General features: G+C 34.9%; 1 protein-coding gene across 1 annotated transcript in view; it reads left to right on the plus strand.

Moving 5' to 3' along the window:
* LOC134541063 (neuronal growth regulator 1-like) overlaps nucleotides 1-23,354 on the plus strand; it is a 381,016-nt gene that overhangs the window by 746 nt on the left and 356,916 nt on the right. The window lies entirely within an intron of this gene.

A 23,354-nucleotide genomic window follows, 5' to 3' on the forward strand; every position in this document is an offset into this window, starting at 1 on the left:
AGACCGGAAAAATTCGCGGTTTCGATGGCCTTCAGGATAGAACTGCACATTCCCCTGGACACTTGGGCAAATAACGCAAGTTCATTGGCTGCCGACTTGTGAGTCGTCTCATCTGGTTTGTCTGTGATTCGCTCCTTCTTTGGTTGAGGGGTTTATGACTGGCTGAGATTCGTCCAGATGAACAGTAAGCCAATAGCAAAATCATTATAAAGGTATTCGAATACTAGCCTATCGCCGAATGAATCTGCGAATTTTTCCGGTCTCTAATCATGTGTCTCCCCTTTTTCCCGACGCGGTCTCAGCTTAAGGATAATTTAGTGGAAAATAGCGCATTTAGCGAGAAACTAGTCCGTATTATGCCAACGAATTTTGTCACAATTTTAAAAAATACTAAAAAATCCATTAATTTTTTTAACAAAAAAAATTTAACTGGCGAGTCGGAAACTTAACTAAAGAACACTGGAAACTCTATCTCTCTCACCTCTGGGAATGCAAAATAATTTTTTTTTTTTTGTTAAAGTTAAGTATAATTTTCTTAAAACGTTGAAATAAATTTTTCAAAAGCAACATATGAATCAATTTTTGCCTTCTTTGCTTTAATTTTTCTTTAAAGTACATATCCATAAGCAATTTGAAATAAAAATAAAATATATTTTACCATAAAATGATCGTATCCTCTATTTTTTCAAATTATAAAAATTGCCAATATTATAATTTTATATTACTCATAAAATTTAATAGCTTGGTAAACTGAAAAAAAATATTTTAATAATTTTTAATTAAAAAACGTTTTGAAGAAACAAAAACTAATTGAATAATCTGTCACAAAAAGATGACAAGAAATGACAGGAAAATTTGTACAAGTTTCACAATGGTCCTAAATTTTTGACGGGAACTTCATTCTTGGTGGTCGTTCGTTTGTGTTTAAAGATTCTTTGCTATCCATTTACAAGAAACTTTTGAGTTGTACAGTGTATTTTTTTTGTAAATGTAAAAGTAATATTCATGAAAAATTACAAACATTACTAAATTTGTACATTAATATGAAAACAACTATATCACTTCGAAATAGTGTTCGCAGTAGTACTGGCGTTTGTGCTTTGTGTTGTCCCAGTACCTCCAATGGTTGAAGTTATTTGTAAACCGTTCCCTGAATAGCTTTCCAGTATTAACTGCGCACATTTATAAGCATGATACAACAAAATAAAGTCAAAATTTTCAATCATCGTTTATCTTTTCTACGTTTTCAAAAAAAAATAAGCTCGTTTGAAATATCAATTAAAATATAAAATTATGCGCCAATATTCGCAAGAATTTCTTGGTATCATTAAAAAAAAACGTATTTCATACATGCAAAAATAATCATAGCTTTCTGTTGTACAAAATTACAATAACTTTCTTGTAGTATTATAAGCTATTTATTGGCAGTTGATTTCCAAAGGATTCTCTTGTAAATTTACACAAAATATATATATTTTCTGTGAACGCAATAAAGTTTATTAATTTAAAATTATAAACACATACAAAGAAAATATGAACAGCCGTTGAAGGTTCAACTACAACTATCTTCACATTTCTTCCTGAAAAGCCTGAAGGTCACAAAGATTCGAGTGACATCATTTTACGAAAGGCTGCATCAGCATTCTTGTAAGGATTATTGGAATTATTCAGGACGTCAAAAAATAAGTTTAATATTCTTAAAGATGCACTTGTAACGGATCCTTTAGGCTAAACGGTTTTTTAGGAAAGTATTCCTAAATACCAAATAATTTTGATAGTTTTTCAGGAAAAGAGAATAAGTAAAATTTTTTTACTCCTCATTGCTGTTATAAAACACACTATAGAGGAATCAGAAAAAAAAAGTTTAAACATTTGCATAGTATAGGGAAAAGTAATTAGCTATATATTTGATAATTCACACATACATTTTTGAGCATTAGTATATTTTAAATAATAATATTCTACAGGCAGAACTAACTTAATAAATGTAATAACTCTAGTCATTGGTAAACCAAAACAAATTCCTAGAAACGTTTTGCTTCAGTAGAAGTTCCCTTAAAAAATAGTTTTTTTTAAAAATGGAATTATTATAAATTTTCGTGCATTTGGACAAACATGAGTTCAGTAAAAAAAAAACTCTCGCAACTTTACGGTGATTTGTTCTAAAGTTCTTAATTAATAAAGCAATTTAAATAATGAAATTCAGTTGAAAGAAAAATTTAATTTGGACATAATTTTGCTTTCCTTAAAATATTGTGACCATGGGTCAAATGAAATTGTATTGCAGTTATTTTTAAAAATGTTGTACTGCTTTAAAGAAGTTTGGAGCCAAACAGTATTATATTAAATCATCTAATGGTTTTAACATTTTCAGTGGGAAAGTATTACAAACTATTTCTTGTCAACTGGTTTCCAAATAAATATTTTGTAATAGTTCAGAAAATAGTTTTCTGTGTACAGGTACGGTGAGCATTTTCCAGCTATCACTTACGAACACTGACGAACCCAATGAAGTTGTTACAAACACTGTTGACAGGAGGATACGCAGACCTTTGGCACTACTTTGTCTAATACTGTCTGTATTCTGTTTCAAACGGGAATGAGGTCCAGGTCGTTTTTTCAGATGTTACCGCCTGCTCGCGGCAGACGCGCTAAGGGCTAGGATGTATTCAGTGGAAGCACGTGGATGGACCTTGTGGCAATCCTCTACGATTCAAGGTCGCGCGGGACCCCCACGTGCCAGCGGCAGGTATAGCATCTGAGTGCAACTGCATCCGAGTGCAACTGCATCTGAGTGCAACTGCATCCAGTTATGGCCCACGGCGGTAGCGCGAAGGCTCAGGACTTGTGTTATGTTCACAGAAGAGTGTGTCGTTTGGCCGAGTTGGTGCTGGTTGCGACATCTTCGAATAAGCAAAATCTCGGATAACACGGAATTAATAAGAAAATCTTGTTTTCAGTATAGGATTCGGCCTGAGAATCACTTGGTGTCTTCCCTACCCAGACCTCTCTCGCACACTCATAGCTTCAAGTTAGGTTAGGAAAAAAAATTGGTTGTCTGTAAAGTCCGTTTACGGACGATAGTTTAACGTGACAACGTCATAACAAAACATTGATGAAATGATTGCAAACTTTTATGAATAAAATTGAATAATTTTAATTGAATTATCACTTTTTGTATGGATTCAAAGGAGTTTCTTGAGTACTACTTTCCAAAGAAATAAGTTTTAAAGTACAAAATATATTTTCCCCCTGTAGTCTTGAATCTGAGCTGGAGATGTTGTCCAGGGATTTTTCTTTCAGTCCGGGGATGGAAAACAAAATATTACGATCGCCAGGAAAAAAAAATGATTTTTCACACCATTCTCGTGGATAACGTTAGTGCTTCCTTACACAGAAACATATTTTTCTGCACTTTTACAAAACCAGTTGTCAATACAGAGAAATATATTCTAACTTTGTGCAACACACATCAATTATTTTTTTTTTTCATGAAAAATATTTTTCGAGATAATATTTAAATCGATGTTTCATTCAAGCATATATATATATATATATATATATTTTTAAAACCGTGGAAGAGATAATCGAATATTCAAGAAATTGACCTAATTTCTTTTATAATGCCTTTTTTTTTTAAATGCCCGGGTAAGAATCTGAACCCAGTATTACTGCGAACACTATTTTTGTAGCGATGCCGCGTTGTTTTCACGTAAATGTACAAAAATTAAAAAAAAATCTGTGATTTTACGTGAATTATTTCTGTTCCATTTACGAAAGAAAAAAAAAATTAGAGTGTACGAATCTTGACGCGTTCAGTCTGTTGGAGGATTTTTGCAAGGGTTTTGTTTGGATTTATCTTGTTTCTCCTCCGCATGCGGGCGGTGACGGGGGGGGGGGGGGGAAGGGGGGACGCTGTCTAGGGGGGAGACACTGGTGCTTCGCTGACCTACTTCCGGCCAGGCAGGAAGTTGCGGAGACAGACGTCTGCCCCAGTTTCCCCGAACAGGGGGAGATTCTTGGCCAACGCACACTCCAGGGCCTCTCTATCTCTATATCTCTCTATCTCTATATCTCTCTATCTCTCTCTCTTTCTCGTGCAGCCCCGCACAAAGTGCCAAGTGGCAGGGGTGAGCGTAACGAAAATTTGCAACGTTACGGTGTTGGGAGGAATTCGATAACCGATAGTGACGGAGAGAGAGGAGGAAGTAAAGTAGGCCAGTTATCGAGCGCCCCACTCATTACCCACTTTCGGACAAGCGCTCGTGAAGCGAAGCTACATTTCCGCATATTTTTTCCCCCCCTTTTTTTTTTGGAAAATTAAATTCGATCGTAATCTTGAATAACTGCATAGACATTAAGAATAGTGTGTGTGAGTTGTTTAAGGATGTTTATAAATATATATATATATTTGTGAACTCTATAAATTTACTAGTTCTCTATCTGTGAAATTTCACTTCTAGCGCTCGTGGTAATCATTCAACCCTTATATGCTTTTTTAACGTTGCCTTGAAGAGGTAGCATTCTGAATTATTTTTGCTTAAAAATTTTCTCAAAATTTTAAAAATACATTTAGAGCATAACTCACAATCATTTTTTTTCTTATAGAAGATTAATTTACTAAACAAATATTTAGAAAATGCTAATTTATGTTTCGTCTCTTATAGACTAACACTCAATTTTTTTATATAACTTAATTAAATTGTTTAGACACGCCATTGCAATTTTTGCATTGTTTGTCATGGAAAAAACTTCAAGAATGTAAAAAGAAAATGAAAGCTCAAACCCATGAAGAACAAGCCTAAATCAGCTGATATAAAACTTTATATATCAGACAGTTCAGAGAATTCCGTTTAACTTTGGTTCGCGCCGTCAGGCACAGATGGCAGCACCGTGGTTACACATTTCCGTTCCACGTGACTTGCGTTATATTCACGAAAATTCTCTCACGAAATTCCGTAACCCCCCCCCCCCAAAAAAAAAATAGAAATGGGAACAATTTCTACATACAATGAATACGCGAAGATCTATTATAGAGCCTGGGCTTTCAATGAATCTTTAGCATGAAAATAAATTAAACATTTAATTCCTTGCATTAAACCCGGTTAAAAATTAATACATAAAAATTGAGAAGGATTCTTATCCATGGCCATTAGCTCGTTGGTAATTTTTTGACGTGACAACGTCTAATAAATCGATGAACGCCGGCTGCACGCACTAAAAAGTGTCCCGTAACGCGCATTTTCCCTTAACGCTGTGTCTCGTTACGCTCATTGTACGCTTGCGCCGCATCTATCTCTCTTCCACTCGATTGGAACAACCTTCTATTTGACTTTTTCGAGGCACATTAAACTTGAAACACTCCCATTCGTTTCCTACTTTTCCAATCATCGTCCTATCCTTAACATAATAACACAGATTAGAAGAAGTTAAATAGCAAACATGTATAAAAGTTATATTTAAAATAATCTCTTCGTTAAAGTAATAAACATATTTGAATTAATGAGTGCAAATAAAAGTAAATGTATCAATTAAATTGTATATTTCATTTCACTCCTTCTTTGTATCCAAACAAAATAGTGATAATTCAATAAAAATGATTCAATTTTATTCATAAAAGTATGCAATCATTTCATCAATGTTTTGTTATGACGTTGTCACGTTAAACTATCGTCCGTAAACCGACTTTACAGACAACCAACTTTTTTTTTCTATTGCCAACCCACCATTTAAAGACTTATGTTTGACCCGTTTAGTTTTAAATGGTTGACAATATAAGTGACGGAGACAAGGTTTGAGACTTGTTTAGACAAACTGCGCTACGAAGGTAGGCAGGGGGGAAAATTGATTTTAATTTATTACACTTGGCACCGAAAGAAGAGGTATTTTGATGAGGTTTGTTAAAGGTCCCATCGCGACCAAAGAAGTTTCACTTCAAACACTGCAAGACATATAAATATAGTGTTAAAATTTTCAGGAGTAGCCCTTAACTAATGTCAATGACGAAAGAATTGAAATAAGTTAACAGGGGTGTGAGACCTTCCCTTATATTCAACCCTTCTGTGACTCCGAAACACCAACGTATGCTCACCAGCTCACACTCTATATAAAACAATGTTTTCAAATAACAGCATAACAGGTCCTCAAAGATAACTGAGCAAAAAAAAAAAAAAAAAACAATCCTAAGTGAATTTCGATTCTTGGTATTTTATTTATTTGTTAACAGTCTCAGAACAGAAGTTCGAAAACAAAATTGCGTGTTTCATCTTCACAATGAACTTGATAAAATACACATTTATTTTGTGGTAATATTTATTCACCCAATTCTCTCTCTTCTGACGCGATATTTGCTTAATATATATATATATATATATATATATATATATATATATATATATAAAGGAACGGTGTGGAAAGAGCAAATTTATGGTTAAAACAGTACGTATCACAAAAAAAATTAACTGCCAGACCTTTTGTTACATAGCCACATGACAAACATATCCATCGCGTTCATAATTTTTTTTCCAAATTAAACATTTAAAAAAAATGTGTTATTTACTTCCGGTATTTTCACACCAGCGATATGTTGACAAACGTTTGGATGGAACGGGAAAAATTCGTATCTCTGAAACCCAAAGTAATGTCTAAAATAATGCGATAGTCTGTATTTTTAATGATTCACAGAGCTTTTCCTATGGAGTCATGATTTAAAATGTTTCTGGTCGTAAGTAATTGCTGGTATAAACTGTACGTCATAGAGAATTATACATAACGGACAAGCACAGAAAACAAGAAAAAAAACTAGCCAATGTCAAAAATGTTTCATTAATAGACAACAGTGAGAACGGAGTAGTCAGGAAACTATCACAGCACAGACGAACATAGCGGGATAACTAGGCCGAGACATTTACATACGGAACAGTTAATCGGGGCATAAAACGAAATTTGGACTACAGCGACCAACAGACAAACTCAGCGAGGATACTGAAAGATAATCTGGACGATACAAGGACCAACACAGTGATTGGTGTGAATGAACATAAACACACTTTCACATACACGACGCCAGGTTTCCAGATCTAGGAATCATGAAACGAAGATTAAAATTTTTCTGGTTTTTGCACCATGGTAACGACTGAAATATTCCGTTTTTTTGACGTGACAACGTCTAATAAATCGATGAACGCCGGCTGCACGCACGAAAAAGTGTCCCGAACGCACATTGCCCCACTACGATGTGTCCCGTTACGATCATTGTACACTTGCGCCGCATCTCTCTTCCACTCGATTGGAACAACCGTCGATTTGACTTTGTAATCATGTTTTCGTCGTTTGAATTATTAAAATTATGTAATTTAACGATCGTCCACCGATTTTCAGCACAATCGGTACGGTTATTTAAAAGTAATGTTGAATTTTCAAATACGTTTTTGTACGAACAATGGTGTATTACAGTTACACATAATAATTCATATTACACCCGGGATCTTTTGCACAATATTTTAAAAAAATATTGTAACACACTAACATAAGTTTGGTGTATTTGGGATGCGTATTGGTTATAAAATCGTATTATAAAAACGAAATAATATTATTACCCTATGGTGCTGCTATCTACGGTGACGGACGCGAACCGAACGAATCGCGCTTTCTAGCCGCTTCTGCGGCAACCAGGCACTCGTTAATACATATTTTCCTTTGTTTATCGTGAGGGGCGTTATTATTAATGAATTATAAATAAAATTTCGTGCCCGGGGCAACAATTGCATATCATTTTGAGCACTGGAATACATAAATACGTAAAATATTCTCGACGAATTTGAATCTCGGCCCCAGCGCACCACGAGCGTCTGGGTTGTAGATTAAAGCCGAAATTCTTTCTTAAACTTACTTATACCTATTTTATTAACTGCAAGGGCATTTTTTATTTAGATCTAAGAAATTAAAACCGCATTCAAGGTGAACCGTTTAAGTAAGGGCGTGGGCACATGGGGGTATAATAAGTTATTTGGGTTATAATGGCGTATAGCGTGGATGTAAGAGAAAAAGAACTACTTCCAATAATCGCGTTTAACCTGTGTATGCGTGCGGTTACACACGGTCTGAACAGGTCGGCAGGACAGTTCAGAACGACATCTCTTCTACGTAACTGGCTATTGAGTGTTAAAAGAGTATAAACAGTCCTTTTTCAAGATGGAGGATGTCCTTGGCACAAGTTCGTGTTACATTATATAAAACCCATAAATTTAGCGACCCGTCCATTTAGAAGCAGGGAACTTGTCTACATATATGTGATGTACAGTAAAAATATTCTAGAGAAAAAAATTCACGTTTTGCTAGCTAAACAATAGCGGAACATTTTTCTTTTATAAAAATATGTGTACATAATTTTTATTGATTTTATAGCATGTGCGAGTCGTGTTCGGAAAGTACCGTTTCGTCATTAAAAAAAATAAACTCATGGAAAAAGGTTTTATTGAAAGTTTTAGTTTACTACATATCTACATCACATTTAACACATAGGAAATTAAACCATTTGACAATCGTAATTTTATACATTTTGCTGTAATTATTGACTCACGTTTAAATGAATCCATCAAAATGAAGCCCTTTCCGTCCCAAAATACGGTAGCCATCATTTTCCCACTTGAGTACGGAGATATCTTAAAACCTGTTACGGAGATGTTTACTGAGCGCCTGTGCTTAGGCAACACGCATTGCGTATTTGAAGTCCATGATGCCTATGGCCTAGGCGTCCATTCCATTACCCAGGCGGCGAACTTCTATGTAGAGGAGTCAAATAAACTGGGGTAGAGCGTTACGAAAAGTAATTGGAACTGAATTTTAGACTATGTGAAAAAGTAATGTAGATATGTAGTGAAATAAAACTTAAAAACAACCTTTTATGTTTATGAGTTTAATTTTTTTTTTGAATGAAGGTGTTTACTCTCCTAACACTGCTGATATTCTGTAAAAAAAATTGATAATACTCACCTTATATAAAACTTAAATTACACTTAGTAATAATTCAATGTTTTAGTATGTGTGTGTGTGTTCAGCTCGACATTATTGCATATGTATTTGCATGTAATCTAGATTTCTTTTTAATCTAACATATGTATGGGCCATGCGCAGTGTTACAGAATTTGATTTTGCTTGTTGTCACATACGCTCTGATATTTTAAAAGTAAAAAAAAATCGTCCAGTTTTTGCAAATGATGTCTGACATGAATAATTTTTTTCGAAGCACATTTTTCTGACGGTGTCTTCTTAAATATATATATATATTTTTTCAGTTGTTTATGCCTTGTAGAGTAACAAATATAATAAAATTAAAACAATGGAGATTCAATTTCAATCTCTCCTCATAACCAATTAAAAAAAACACGTTTTTTCATAAATCCAAAATAAATGGATTCTACAACTCAATCATACGATGCCAGTTGACAATTGGTTTTTTGGAGTTGCAATGCCGTGTAAACGTACACTTTTAGCGATCGTAAACATGTTCACTTAAGCCTGTTCAACTGGAGTGGTTCGGCGTTTGCGTGCAACAGCGGCCTATGAGCCGGAAGACCTCCAGAACTCTATCTGTATCTCTCTCTCTCTGTCTCTCTCTCTCTCTGTCTCTCAGCGGCGACCACTTCACCGTTTCTCTCTCTACCACTTCCTTTCTCTCTCTTTCTTCTCGATTGAGAGAGAGAGAGAGAGAGCCCCCGTTGGTCAAACATGATTTATGGCGTCGGTTTCCGTGAGATGATGATCAATGTTTGCAGTGGGAGTTTTTTTTTCTCTCTTTCTTCTTCTTCTTGTGCCCCGGCTGGTCGGTTTTGCACAGTTCCACGTATGACACGCGTTTCTTGTGGTTTTTCAGCTGTGAGTAAAAACATTATAAAAAATTAAATGAACCACATGTGATATAAATCAGCTGGTCCATAAATCTCTCCCCTTTTTTTAGTCGCTGTTTTGAAACTACACCTGCTGGGTTCTTTGAATACTAATTTACTCACGTTATTATTTGGACAAGAGTTAAATTTAGCGTTTTCGACGTGTAACATCTAAGCTCCCGGTATAAGGCATTTGGTATGAGTAATGTTGTGAATAGAACGAAAGTCACATAGAACGGAATTGTGTAACCTCGATTTTTTGCCATCTGTGGCGGATGGTGCGAACCAAGGTTTACAAATCAAAAAAATAAAAACAAACCTTAATAGTATAACCGTTAAGTGAATTTTAACAAGATGGGCAGTATTAAAAAAATAGCTTGTTGAAAATTAGGTCTAAAGCCAGGGTCTATAATTTTTTCAAGTAATTTTCGCTCTTATTGCAATTGTTTCCTTGTATAGTTTAACCTTTCGCTCTGCAAATGAAATGATTCGATAGTCGACGTAGTTGCTCCGGCAACGAATTCTAGCGGCGGGTGAGGAAACTACGTCTGATTCGCAATTTTCGTTTTGCTTAAAGAATTCTACGCGAAATTTCGTGTCCGAGTTTTGTGTTATATAAGTGTATTTGCAACACGATAAATACGTGAATTCTCGCTCTACCGAGATAATAGTTACAACACCTCTGGTGAGTACCTACTAAAAGATTGCTCACGTTTTTTAACCCCCCCTTTTTTTTTGTAAAACAGCTCTGAAAGCGATTTATATAAAGTGACTTGTAGTAGTAAGAAGAGCTAGGTACAAGAAAACTTACCGTATATATCTTATTTTAAGAGGTAAATACGGTAAATATTCTCGTTTTATAAACTTGGATCCTATTACCGAAATGTACAGAGTAATCAGAAAACGTACGATAAATGATGAATACCATAATAGACTATTCAGAGGAGGTGGTGTTTAAAGTTGACTACAGTTAAGGGCCCCGCCTACCCGGGCACACACATGGTGCGCAGAGCTTCAGGAAAAACAACGCGATTTCAAAACTACTCGAGATATCCGAGTGGGGATCTGCTTACGAAAAGCATTGAAGAGTTTTCTGAGGGCCGAAAAGTAATTTTTGATTTCGGATTAAGTTTCTAAACTGTATTTTTAGAAGATTTGAAATGGCTAAAAAAGGCATGTTTTCAGAGTAATTTTTAGGCGTAAAACAACCGGTACAGATTCTTGAAAGCACTTGAAGGGACTTGCATTACACCTTTATCTTCATTTCTCCGCCATGTAATGTTACGGTCGCCGCTCATACGCACGACGAGAAGACTGCGCGCCAGTCCAGAGGAGACACCGCGCTAGAAGCACCAGCGAGCGTCGCGCTTATCATCCCGCCTCGCCTGACACAGATACGCCCCCTGACGACTGCGTGTAACAAGCTTTCAGAAGACGCTCAGGAAAGCTTCCGTCTACATCCGCACATTTGGCCACACATGATGCTCTTGGCGGATGCACAGCACTGTACAGACAGATTACTGTACAGACTTGCACGACATGCGTGTTCGTGCATTACTTTGGCGAACAGCATCGCAGTATCGTACGCAGTAAGCTGTTCATTGTGAGGCATGCAAATCACTGTCACAGTGGGATAACACAGGGAAAAAACACCTGCACTGTTACAAAAGGTTCCTTTGAAAACCGGTTGCCAAGAAATGGTTTTTAATACTGCAAGAAATATATTGAAACTTTGTACACCACATGACTCCGGTTATTTTTACATAGCCTATACGAAATACGTATTTTAGTGTTAATACTGAGTATTTATCACGAAAATTGTCACACAATTTTATTTTTTAATTGATGTTTCATTCCAGCATAAATATTTTAAATCACTGAATAATAACATAAAGTTCCATAAATTGATTTTATTTTGTTGTGTCATGCTTATTATGTGAAGTTAATACTGGAAAACTATTCAAAAACGGAACGGAGTTACTTGGACAAAATAAAGCATACATTTCCGGATAAGAAACCGTACCCATTATTACTGCGAGCTTGCAGTGTATAGTCTACATTTTTATGAAATATTTTACACCAAAGAAATTAAAAAAATAAACCTTTTTAGTTATATTATGCTATAACTCATCGTCATCGAGAACGATTCTGCATAAAACACATCGTATTATTATAAGACATTTTCTACGGAAAGTCCCTTTCCTGATATGCTACCAAATAGAGAGAGATTGTAAATGAAATAAAACTCGTTAATTATTTGAATTAAATTAGCACAAAGAATGTCTTGCATTTTGTTCTCTAAGTAAGCTTTAATGAATTAATGTTAAGATTCAACATTCTTTCAGTGTGGTTTTCGAGTAATTGTAGAAAAACAGCTTAATCCACTGTTGATACAATTTTGAGAGTCGAACTGACACCATCTACATCGCGATATGTGCATTATTTAATGTACTTCACAAGTAAAAGCATAGTCTATTTATCTTAAGAGCGTAACATTAAAAATAAATATTTTGAACATTAATGTTTATATATTTTTACCCATAAACACATTACATTTTTTGACTACACAAATGTTTGTTTGCCTTCACCTCTTTAATTACGAAAATTTAAGATCCTTATTTATCCTTAAGCATGTACATTGCTTTAGTGGTATCGTTGCTGAGAAAACAATTGGAAAAAAATAATGCATTACACATTTAACTAATACTTAGCGAACCTAAACAATTAGGTTAGTCGAATGCTTTTTACCCGTAAACAAGCATAAATGAAATGATTTTAGCGGCTGAAAAATTAAATATATCCGTAACTTACTAAACTATACTGTAAAAGTAGAAACTATTAAAATTATTTCTGGCACACTGCCATCAAAAAAAAATTATATGGGATTAGTAAAATATGGCAAAGAAAATATTTTTAATTGAATTTAATTAGCATGTAAATTAAGAAAACTAAGATTTGGCTTCAACTTGAAGTCCAGAAGTTTATATGTGAAAAATTACATTTAAGGAGCCAAAATTCCTCACATGTTAACTTTCTTCATTAAGTTTCAAAAAATATACAATAAGATAAGTATTTTTAATTATTTAAAGTCTTTAAATTTATGTTTTGTCACAAAAACAAAAGTGTCAACTTATAAATATTTCACATTTCCAAAGAAAATTCTACAAAAAAAAAAAAAAAAAACTAGCTTTTAGTCCAATGGTTTCCAGGTAATTTATTCCGGAGGACATCAGCTATAAACTAAGGCTGGCACTCAAAATTAATCTTCATCTTTCCCACAGAGCCACAGCCATTTTTTTTTCACTTTTACCCAAATTACAATACCAAAATAGAAAGGCTTATTTTCTCATAAGTTTCCCGAACAAAGAAGAAAAGTAAGAAGCTTTGGGTATAAACATTGTCCCCCCTCCCCCATCAATATAAAGAAAGCTCTTCCCGAGGGGAAAAAGAATCCAGCATTATACGAAGGAAAAACATAAGAAAATACGTTATCATATACGCAGTACACCTAAAGACAGTTTTTTTGCCTTATATTAAATTAAAAACGGTCAAAATAATATCATATATTGAATCAGATATGGAAAAATAATAATTATTATCCTAGGAAATTATATAATAGTCAACCTAACACATATTTTAAAGTAAATTAAGTTGTTGAAAGTTAAGATCATTTATATTGAAAAGCTACAGAAAATACTTAATATGTCACGAATATACTACTTATGTCAAAGAGGAAAATAATATTGGTTCTTTAACACACATAAAAAAAAAAGATTTTCGTATGATACCTAACTGTTTTGTTTATTGTATCATGTGTAACATTGGTCCACACAAATGAAATTACGTGCATAGATAGTAAAGAGTACAAAAAACCAAAACAACTAAGGTGCATATGCAGGATGGATTTTAAAACGTGATACATATTGTAAACACGAATTCATCTGAACTTAAACAAAAGAAGAAGAAAAAGTATGACGAAAATTGCCCAAAAAGGTGTCTTAAGAAAATCAAGCTCAATTAAATTTAAAAACAATATTTTTTTTCTAGAAATTAATTTAATTAAAAACAGCATTTCTGGCTGTTGGTTTGTTTGAAGAATGCCTAAAACATAAAGTAATTAGTATTGGCAGTGTCATCGACCTCCACTGCAATGTCATCAGGCAAGAGAGATTTTTGGACTAAAATTTTGACATTAAATTTACAAAGAATACCGGTAACATTACACAGGAATCTTCGATAATTCAATTTTTGCTTCGTAAAATTACAGGAGTGTTTTAGAAATTAGCTCAGTGGAATCTTTTTTTCCCAGTAAAAACAAAACCTTCCAAAGTATGTTTAAAAAATCTCTTTGTCCTTCAAACAGCGTGTTGATCCTGAATAAAACGAAAAAAAAAAAAAAAACACTCGGAAGGTGAAAGGTCCTACAATGGTCTTGAATTACGGAACACACATAATTTGTTTGACGCGCATTATTTGTTGAAAAATTCAGTTTTTTACGGTTATTTACACATTATGGCTGTTATATTAATTACTAGCCGGAGTACCAGCGCTTCGGTTATATTAATTACTAGCCGGAGTACCAGCGCTTCGCTGTGACAATCTACAGGCGTGAACTCTCTCACAATGTTCATTGTACATGCCCCTCTTCGTGAGTACGCAACTGCCGTCGAAAAAGCAGTTGCCATGGATACGCAGAAGGCATCAACAATGCAAAAAAAACCGTTGACTTGATGTAAGCTTTCGGACATACGCCATTGCAAAGCACATGCATGTCTGTAGAAGGATACTACAAAAAAAGCAAATGACAAAAACAAAAATTAAGCAAAAATATTGCTGTTGTCAACAGGATATAAACACCACATAATATTCCATAACAGGAATATGGTCAACAAACAAAGAAAAAACAAAGAAAAATGGACTAACAGGACGAAAAAAAACCACAAATGATGACAGCACAAAAATATTGAACCCAAAAAAATTCAGCACAACAGTTGAAACGAGACAAAAATATGACAAAACGAAAAGACGAAACAAAAACAATAGTTTTCCAAAAACAGAAGAGAACGAAAAAAAACCCACAAATGATGACAGCACAAAAATATTGAACTCAAAAAAAATCAGCACAACAGTTGAATCGAGACAAAACACGACAAAACGAAAAACGAAACAAACACAATAGTTTTCTAAAACAGAAACAAGCGACGTTTCGGGAACTGCTATCTGCTCCCGTCCTCAGGCAGAGACGAATCAACAATGCAAAAAAAATCCGTATCCATAGGGACGAAGAAAGCGTCAGGAATACACCACGGCGAAATTTCATCAAGAATAAATTTAAATTCTGCTTCAAGATGTGGTTTTCATGAAAAATCACCTAGTGGGGTGACCTTCTTCTTGTTTCGAAGGTCAAATATGCAAATAATTTTCATCGCTATCGGATGAATGGTATACGAACGCACACGGAACAAACAAACAAAGAAACAAACATCTAAATATATATAAATCCAGTGTCCTGATGTTTGTTTCCTGTGAACTCTTCACCAAGTCAACTGATATCGATGAAAATTGGCATTTATGTGTAAATTTTTTCCAACTTGAGAGATAGGATAGTTTTTATTACGATTAATGGTCTTAATAATTTATAATTAATAATAAACTGATTATCAATGTTGATTGGTGTTTAAGCCCGGGAAACAGTGGGCACTTCGTCTCCATGACAACGCTGCGTGCTCGAGAGTCGGGAAACCATCGGTGCTATTCGTTTTTTCCTTCCGTACATTACAAAGCATTGTATTAAGATTTTGTCAAAATTAATTAATTTTCATTTTATTTCATTTATTATAACTGTAAATAAGAGATTTGGTCTCATCCCCCCCCCCCCCCATTAATACAACCGTGCGAAGCCGGGTCAGGCAGCTAGTTTATATATAAACATACATACACTAGTACCCGGCGTTGCCCGGGCTAAACGCATCATTATATAAGGGGACATCACTACCAAGTTCGTAGGACACACATTTGAAAAACGAAATATTTTGATTTTCAAGTCCCATTGATTGCACAGTCTCGGTGCATCGAGGCTACGCGTCAGCGAAACCTGGACGCCTATCTTCAGCTTCATTTTGCGGGAAGGCAGGTAACCCCTAGGCAAGACGTGACGGACGCACCAAACGATAGCGCGTTACAGATTCAAGGCAACGTCATCTATTGAGACGAAGGTCTGAACTTAACTGTTATCAGCGCCTTTGGTTCGCTAGCAGCCGATACCTTCCACAAAGCGGATGAGTTTCGCCAAGGAGAAGGAGAGGAAGTGGTCATACCTTACTATATGACCGTGTGGCGGACATGGAGAAATGACACAAACTCACTTCGTCGTCTATAACCTATCTCCCATGATTTGATATTACAAAACTGGAATAACCCCTTTTTTACTCCATTAGGGATGGCATTTCATAATTATTTGTAGTCTATGTAACTCTCCGGCCCAAAAATTATATATATTATATATTATATATATATGCAAAAAATTATGGTGATCCGTTGCTTAGTTGCTGCGTGAAATGACAAGCAGAAGACATATATTTTCTCATTTATAATACAGGGGTGCCCACAAGGGGGGGGGGGGGTAACGACGCAGACTGCGTCATTAAAATTTCAGGGGGGGGGGGGGGTTAAAAGACGAGAAAAATGTATATATTATTTACATAATTATAGCTTCTAATGTAAAAATACGTTTCTGGTGCTTTGATAATTGAAAGGGATCTTGTAAATCAAATTGGCAACCCCGCACTTTCCTCAACAAAAGCAGTTTGGCATCTGTCGGTTCAGGATGGTAATATTACCTGATATGACCAAAATTATTATTAGAAAATCAGTTTTAATTAATGCAAAATGTGATAAAATATAATACTAAAAAGTATAATATTATAAAATAATTGAGTAAATCATTGAGAAAATGGCATAAAAAATTTCGGGGGGTGGGGGGGGGGGCGCATCATTAGGTTAGGGGGGGGGTGAGTCATAGTGTTTGGGGGGGATGGGCACCTCTGTATAATATTAGTAGGGATGTACGAACTACATTCACATTATACATTGAGACCCTCTTTTAAACAAATTATTACCCAGGAACTTCTTGGTTTATAAAGTAGTTTCAGTTATGTTTTCAAAAATTCTGTGTGATAATATTATTTAAATAACCTTTTCGTGATGCAGCGAAATATTTTTTATAATCGGATAGTGCTTTAAAAAGTGTACTCATTTAATTAGTTTTACTATAATAAGTCACAAAAGGCATTCTGTTAATGAAGTATTACATAGATTTTTTGTTCTAACCCTAAATAACTATTTTATATTCAATAAATTTACAACAACTAATAATAAAGCTTTTTCTTATTTCACGAAATTCTGGAATCAAAGGAATACAAGTGCCTACATATTTTTACGAATTGTGATACAAAACTGATCATTTATGTCAAACTGTTATTTCCACATGCAAACAGAATATGCTACAAAGTACGTTTGTCTTTAATACAGACAAAACATTTGAAATTATATTTTTCAATTTCAAAAAAATATTTTGACACCTTGGAAAATTTAACTTCAATTTTCACAAAAGTACAAGAAGTGTACTTATACCCCTTTGCTTCTGACCCCTCTCAATTGATTTTTCAAGTGTGACGGTATAACTACTTAAAGCCGTTACAATGCAAACCGAGGATTAAAACATAATTACGTGCACATTTTAATGCACAAAACAGCGAACATACCACAAAGGAACGCAGAAATGAGCAGATATCAATATACACAGAATACTGACATCAGATGCTACAAGCTCATGCAAATAAATAAGGCGAAAAAACAGCAGCAGAAATATCTGAAGATATTACTTGTGCATTCGTATCTCAGTTAATTCGTATGTTTAGAAGCATTTGAGGGTCTTTTGATCCTCAACGCATAATCAAAGCAGCAAACATCCACGATAAAAAAAATAACCTACACACTCTCTCTCAACAAACGCGATACTGTGAATTATCACACCATGCACTATAACAACAAATAAATGAACACTCACCATTAATTTTCACCTTGGTCAGGACAGAAATGATGTTATAGAAGTTTGGTGCATCCCAGTGACAAAATTCTCCTGAAAAAAAAAATTAAATTCTGCTGGCTTCAAAGATTATTCAACGAAAACAATTTCCTAGCAATTAAAATCGATCAAATATATATAATAAATCCATATATTTAACTTATATCATCTGTGGTCACAAAGAATAAAAATACTTTTTTGGAAACTTTTGGCGACGTAAATTTTCGCACAGTATTTTGGGGTTGGTCAAAAATCGATATTGTTTCCTAATCTTCTGGAATGAAATTCCAAACGCATTCTACGTCTCTCCTACAATGAATGAATAACGACCGACGAGAAAATTAAAGATGGGTCTCCCCTGGAAACGTGAAAATAATAACTGTCACTTCAGTGACTGAATTTTACATATTTAGAGACGTTACACCCTGACCCAACCCCCCACCCAAAAAAAAAAAATTATGTTCTCATATGACTTCTGATTTTTAGCGCATTTCACAGATTTGATTGACGACAGACGTGTAAAAACTGAAGTTGCTAAAACAGTGGTTCCCAAACTTTTTCAGCTGGCGACCCACCTTTCGTTATAGGAATACCTCCACGGTCTATCGGTCCATGGTGCAGTAAAAAAACTTTATTTGTATCGTATCCCTTCCTTATGTATATATATAATTTACCATTTGATATAGCAAATGTATATATATATATATATGGTTTTTTTAAGATTAAGATTGATTATTGATAAACAATTTGTGTTCTGATTTGAAAATGGTTGACAAAATGTAAGCACTTTGTAGCAAAACATTTATTTCACGATATATATGTGTTTGCACACAATTCGATTTGTTTAGATTTTTCTCATCTTTTCTGATGGTTTATTCGATGGTTTCTGATAGTTATAAGATCGAGTCGCGACCCACCTGCAAACCTAGAATCTACAAGCAAAATTCCACTCAGTGAAATGCGTAGGCAATTTTAAGAAGAGCAGTGATAGCTATGATCGAATCGATTTCATAGTAATATTGCATACCTATAGCTGAAGTCACAATGTCACGACCAACACGACACGACAAATCCAATTAGGCGTCGTCGTACATCGTTCCAGCACGACAGAGTTAATAGAGTAGGTTCACAATACCACGACAACATTAACATGTGGCTGTCGGAAAACCATTCCAACCAAACGAGTCCATAAAATGCACTATATAATGCGCTAAAAATAGTGTTGGCCCTACATACATGAATCTGTTATTTCCTGTTGATAGCATAAGTACATGACAATGTAAAATTTAGTCATCAATTAGTAAGTAGTATGTAAATATATGTCCGGCGCCAGAGTTGGAGTTGAGTTGGAGGAAATGTCGACAGCCATCTTGGATTCTGGCATCAGGGTGGCCAATTTTTGGTGTCAAAATGACTCAAAACCCCCTCCAAAATACATAGAAATTTCCCTATTTCGAGGGAAAAAATTCGCGTTTTTTAAAGAAAATTTCCCATTTTATTTCTGAAAAATTACTAAAAGCGGCTTAATATTCCTAAACGCAAGCCGCCCTAAGCCACTGATAATCAGAACCTTTACCTCGGGCGTCGTTGTTGCCCTTTTCGTTACGCCCGCCACCTTTAAAATCTACCGATTTGAACGGAAAATATTTTACAATTTATAAATAAAAAATTATAAAATTTGTATTTAAAAGAACCTCCAACATCTTGGATTCTAGAACATTACAACTTTTCGTTACGGTCGCCAATTTGTTATGTGTATGACATCACCGTTGCACTTTTCGTTAAGACCGCCATCTTGGATTCTAGAATGTTGTGAATTTCGTTATGGTAGCCATACTGAATATCCGTAATTATTAACCGATTTTTAATGGGAACAAAATTAAAAAAATCAGAAAAAAAATTTACTTAATACAATTTTATTAAAAAAAAACGCACTAACCACATGGAGACCTCGGTTTGAAAACCGACGAGGTCATGCGATAAAAACGGATCCTTCCTTCGCTGAATCCACCAGCAGACTGACCTCCCACCACTAACACCAAGGCAGATATTACACCAGACAGTACGTTGTCATGGCAGCCATCTTGAGTCCGCCATCTTGTTGTCGTCTGGTGGAGGTCGCCGTCACATTTACGTCTGCCGGAGGGCGCTGCAGTCGTATTAGTTTAATTTTGTCCGACAGAGCGCAGTATAGTATTTATTACCGTGGCGTCCGCCATTTTGTCAGCCATCTTGGCCAACATCTTGAAATTCAATCATTTTTAAGCCGTAAATTCGGAAAAGATTCCCAAAATTTATCAAAAAATTCAGTTATTTATTAACTAGCTCTATCGTTGGCCTTGGTTCGATCCTTGATCAATACGAAAAAGAAAATTTAATTAAAAATTACCAAAAATTGCCAAATTCGAAAAAAAAAACCCAACAAAATTACAAATAAAAAAAATATTACAGAAATTCTACTCTACTACAGGAACACTTGCTAAGGTTAACAATCTAATAAGCATTTGGTTCTGTGTTGGTTTGGACTAACTAATTCTCTGCTCCAAACGGTTTTCTGATCACAGAGACCAGCCAGATTCTTTACCTACATAGTCTTTTTATTCACGGCAGAGTTTATCGATACCTTGTTGAACAGACTGCTCCACATAGTCAGAAGTGTAAATTGTAGCAAGCGATGTATGGAAAGCGCACTTCATCTCTTGGTCCTCGAACGGATACGATTAAGCATATACACATTCCATCCACAAGTTACATTTTAAAGGTCCGTTTGTTGCTACTTCATCAGTAAGCAGATTTATAATGTTCTGCTTGATATCGTCATGAAATTACAACTGTCTTTCAACTCGCTAAATGAATTTAGATAATAGTAGTCTTTAAACGTTTCGCGAAATGCAGATTTCGCCAAGTGGAATCCGTTATCGTTTACCTGTAATGCACCAAGCACAGTCTTAGGCTTAGATTAATGTCTAGGTCTGATCGCATTCGGTTGCTGAACATCTGTTTTGAGGCTTGTACGAATACGAGTCTCCAATCTAAGGCGAGGAGTCTAAATGTCTGCAGGTAGTTCCACAGTAGGTAAACGGACTTCACCTTTGCAGTTTTTACATGTCGTCTCAAACTGTCATCACGTGTGAACAAAACATGACACTTATCGCAGTGTAACTTCAAACTAGATGAATTATTCGCACATTTTACTTCTAATAAACATGTATATAACTTTGTTATAGTGGTAGTCCGCACATATGTCAATCTAAGATGACAGCTTTAGTATTTAAAATATATATTTGGAAATTTGAATACCCGATGCCATCACCCAAAACTATAAAAAAAGATGGCAGACTTAAGAATTTCAAACCTAACTACTACTATAAGTTTAAAACATGGCACCAGTATAAAAATATGGCTGTCTACAGCAGATGATTAAATTTTTCAAAGTTGATGACTTTGTAAAGAAATGGCGGTCTCTAACAAGAGACTAATTTTTTTAAAGTTGGCAATACTGTAAAAAAAGATGGAAGCCTACAGTAGATTCTATTTTTTTTAGATATGCCGCCAGTAATAAAAATGGCTGCCTACAGCAGACGACTGTATAATTTTTAAAATATGCTGCTAGCAACTAGTACTATAAATTTAAACTTGACACGCCTCTGATGTTTGAATTTACCGTAGCCCAACTGAAAGCATATATTCCTTATTTTTTCTTCCTCCCTCAAAAGATCCTCTGGTCTAGTGGCTAGCTTAGCTGACTGCCGATCAGCAGCAACAGCAATAAAATATTTTTATTCTTAAAAATAACACCACAACAGCATTCCCTAGCTCCGCAATAAATATGAACCAAGATGGCCGCCTGTGACACTACCAGCAATCGGCGACAACAACCCTCGCCTCGTGTTCCGAGCACGTGGTGCCACGCCCCCCTCGCCTACATCGTGTTCCCACATTGCCAGAACAAAATGGCGCCTATTTGTTTACAGTGTCCCAGAACCATCACGCTCTCCCTACTGACCTACTACATATTATTTTTTTTTCTACACTCAATTGAAATGCACATCAGGGTTGTTAAAGTGTTGCTAAAGTACGTTATTACGGTTTTTGAAAAAAAAAATAATATTATGCCCGCTTCCAACCATTAGCTTTATTTTACCCTTCTTTCCCGTGAATAGAAAAAAAAGCAATACCCTGCGTGAAGCCAGAGCAATGCAGCGTAAACAGTGAATTCGCACAGTAAATAAATACAATATAAAATCATACAAGGTTTTATGAACAAAAATATATAATAAAAAAACACATTTACAATGCAGTTTCCACGCTAGCAGCTGAGGTGACTGATAAAAACTGGTGGCATGTTTTTCACAAACACACTCCCCCCCCCTCCCCAGTTACGGATAAAACACGAAATGGGACGGGAAAACTTTTATCGGATTGTTTTCTGGCAGGTTACACATGACAAAACGTTTATTCCCACATTATTTACAGCTCTCCCCGTTTGGAAGTTCCTATCGTGATAGAAGGGGATACGGTCATTAGACAGATCTTGCATCGTGATACGTCCTATCAAAAGTTTAAAGACCATTACAGATTTAAGATGATGTAATGTTGGTAATAAAATCCCAATATAAATTACTTCATCAGCATAATAACTTTTAAAATTCTTAATTAAAGTATTATTAAATAATTTATTATCCATTCATTATTTTAGTAATTACTTGTTTAGAAAAAAACAATTTTAGAGTTCTAAATTTTTTTTAAATACGATAGAAGTAAAGTTATAAAAAATGGATTTTGTATGAATTTTTTTGTATAAAATCCTAAATCTATATTAAAAAAATATCTCGCAAAAATACGGTTGATATTTTTTTTATCTTTCCATATGTATGCCATTATCTCCCCTTATGTCGTTCTGTGTTTGACTGATTAATGTCATAAGGTAGATGAATGGTCTTTCCTTTTTTGTTGGTATCACCTTTATATGCAATTAATTATGAAATTAATATTTTATTGTTCATTATTTCTTCATACGACCAACTGCAATTGGCTTTGTCACGATCAAGAGTTGAAAGTCAGGTGTAAAATTATATTGAATCAATCAACAGTAAGGAAGATTATTGAATCACCAGAGACTGTATTTATGCGCTTGCAATATATTAAAATTTATAAAATTTTTGTTAAATATTTTGTGTATATTAAATTCAAGTGTTTGTTATATTCATCATATTTAAACGGATGCCTTAGGCGCCTTGCAACCTCCTAGTATGTACTGTAATCATTTTAAAGGCACATTTCTTTGATATTTTAAAACTCGTGATTAATTCTCACTATGACTATTTCATAGAGACCGGAAAAATTCGCGGGTTCAATGACCTTCAGGATAGACTCCAATA

Source organism: Bacillus rossius, chromosome 18 (assembly GCF_032445375.1).
Source record: "Bacillus rossius redtenbacheri isolate Brsri chromosome 18, Brsri_v3, whole genome shotgun sequence".
NCBI lineage: Eukaryota > Metazoa > Arthropoda > Insecta > Phasmatodea > Bacillidae > Bacillus > Bacillus rossius.